We start from the raw sequence: 3,212 nt of genomic DNA, 5'->3' as shown, positions 1-3,212 counted from the left end.
TAATCCCCGTCCCCGGTTTGTAGTAACGTCCCCCGGCCCCGGTCCCCGGCGGGTACGGGGATCATTATCCCGTCCCCGGTCAATCTCTAACAATCCCCGGTAAAACCCCGGTCAATCTCTAACAATCCCCAGTAAAACCCCGGTCAATCTCTAACAATCCCCGGTAAAACCCCGATCAAAACCCGGTAAAACCCCTTGCTTTTGTTTGCTGGTTTTTATGAAGAATACAGGGAGCAAACCCATGTTCCATTATGTGCTTTGTGTTTGTTGTTTCTTTGAAGCATACAGGAACCAATGAACCCATGTTCAATTTCTGATTTTGTCGTTGAAGAACACATGGACCAAAAGTTGTTTTAAAAACAGCTTTTCATTGATTGATTTAGGAGAATATGGTTTACAAATGAACCAAAAACAGCTTCTTTTCTGCTTTTTACGAACCATAAATGTCCTCAAACACAGGTTTTAACACAGCTACAGGACTAAAAATTGGCAATGTCCAGTGGAGTCTTTTGGCTACTGTTCGAATGTAAAAAACAGGGACCAAAGATCTGCTGATGACAATTACATAAGTTAACCATTGATGCCCTAATGACAGTATCAAACCGTAGGCTCTGGTCACAGGGATCGAAAACACATTCCCCATTGTCTTTGTTTGTATGTCAAACACAGTGGCCAAAAATATGTTGATGACTTAAAACACAGAGATTTAACATAGGGGCTGTTTGTTAACCAAAAGAACCATAAATGCCGTACAAGGTTCCCAATCTTCAAAAACACAAGGGTTTATACCCATAAGCAACAATGTAGAGAGATGTCAGAACAATAAGATAGGGAGCGAAGTTGTTTCAAGCCCTAGAAATATGAAATCGTTACCTGTGATTCATAAAGACGACACTGGTGATCGATGAACAAGAAGATAATGGTGATCGATTGGGCGACACCGGTGATCGATGAACAGATGCGTCGCTTGGAGAGCTCGATGGAGTCGGACCTGGAGACGACGATTAGAGAAAATAGAGAGGGCAATCTTGGAAAATTATCAAATCTGAATGATATGGAGGGAGGGGCCGTGAAGGAGCGAATCAGATACCATTTTACCATTCAGATGTTTTTAAAAACCTACCCAAACAAGAAAAGGTCTGACCGAATCAGACATTTACATCTTAATGGTATGATTAAGTGGTAAACAAACAGCCCCTAAGAGTATACTTTTTATTTAACATTTATTTATATTATGTTAATTATTTATATTTTGTTAATTGAAACGTGTTTCCGAACATTGGACTTTTTGGATTCGTCACTGATACTGATGGTATATAAGAGCATTTTCAACAGTTTCTGTGAAACTGAGAATATTAAGGGTTTTAAGCAGTTTTTTGTTTCAACAGGTTCCCTAAAACTTTCTCCAAAATAGAGAAACATTTTTTTATTATATTCCATTTCCACCAATAATCTTAAATTAAAATTTTATGTGAGATAAATAATATTTTATTTAAATGTATGTAATATTTTAATAATATAATTATTGTTGTAAGTTATAATCTTTAGTTGTTGCGGTTGAATGCAATAAATTTTTTATAGAATTTTAAATTTCGATCCTATATTTTAAAGAAATTTGAAGATGTTTTAATAGAGTTTTTTAAAATAAAATAATTTAAACATCATTAATCTATATTATATTATAAAACATTTGACAAAAACTCTTAAAACTTAATTTTTATGTATGAAGTACTGTTTATTGATGCATGTTACTTAAAATTCAAGATTACAGGTAAATTGTGCGTAAGTACAACTTATTAAAGCTTCATGTTTGAATTCGTGTAATTAACTGTAGATAAATATAACTAAATACAAGATAAACTTCTCATTTTAAATATAAAATCTAAAATATAATTAAAATAATTATTGAGTTCTAACAGAATACTTAGTTATTATCTTTATAAAAAGTTATATTATTAAATCTAAATTAAATTATAATAAAATATCGAATTAAAGAAATTACACAAAAAATGAAAACTTTTACATTTTTTTAATTTTTATGATATTTTCAAATTTATATTTTATTGAGAAAAACAATATTATTTGCTCAAAACCACATAAATTCGTATTATAACATTGACAGAGACTAAACAATAAAAATAAAACATTAAAATCAAAATATATCTCACTACATTCCACAAACACCCTACTAGTTAACAGAGATATACGTGTTCCTATTTCAACCCCACGGGTAGCTGGTGTCATTTGACAAATTTATGTCATGTCCCCAAAAACATGGAGCAGGTCACAGATCACAGGTCACAGGTCACTCACGTGATCAGCATACTCAGAGAATTCAATTCAAAATTTTGGTATGTACTAACACGTTTTTAACAAAAACTTGTTTTTTTCATGCTCCATTTGATTAACTCTAAAAAATAGAATAGTCAAAAACATGGTTTATCAATGAAGTTATACGATACGGGTGTTCATGAGTTGAGTTGATCGGGTTGAAGACATTTGAACAATCCAACTTATTGCTTACGGTTTGAAAAAATCTTAACGCAACCCAACCCGTACGGGTTGGTCGGAATAGTCGGGTTGGTCGGGTTGATACTTTGGTATATTAAAATATTCTTGCAACCTTGAACATGTTATTTCTCTACTCATATTTTTTTTTTCATCATCAATCATTTGATACAACTTATTCATATTTCTTACGCATATTACATTCAGTTAATTTTCTTAATTTACATATATATGTTCAAAGTTACTGAATGAGTTGTATAGAGATATGAATAAATTGAAAATATGTGTATATGAAAAGCATACATGATAGTGTAATTGTCTAATTTATATATTAATAGAAATTCAACAATGATATTAAATCCACGAAATAAAAGGATATCGGGTTTATCGGGTTGGGTTGGGTTCAAATAATAGTAACCCAATACCTACGGTTTGACACTTTTACAACTCGATTAGACATTGGGTTGCTTCAAGTTGGTTATTTCGGGTTGGGTTGGGTTGATCGGGTTTTTGAGCACCCCTACACTACATAATGGAATAGGACATGACAAAATATGACAGGACAGAACAACTTCGGTAATTTATCCAACTTCGATAAGATGGAACTGGACATAACTGAACAAATAAAATAACCAATTTACTCTTAATCAGTTGTTTATATATTTTGATTAATTTATGTAATTTATAATAAAATAATTATTTTT

This window comes from Cynara cardunculus (genome assembly GCF_001531365.2).
Source record: "Cynara cardunculus var. scolymus isolate 2C chromosome LG 10, CcrdV1, whole genome shotgun sequence".
Lineage (NCBI taxonomy): Eukaryota > Viridiplantae > Streptophyta > Magnoliopsida > Asterales > Asteraceae > Cynara > Cynara cardunculus.
Note: the sequence above shows the minus strand (reverse complement) of the source record.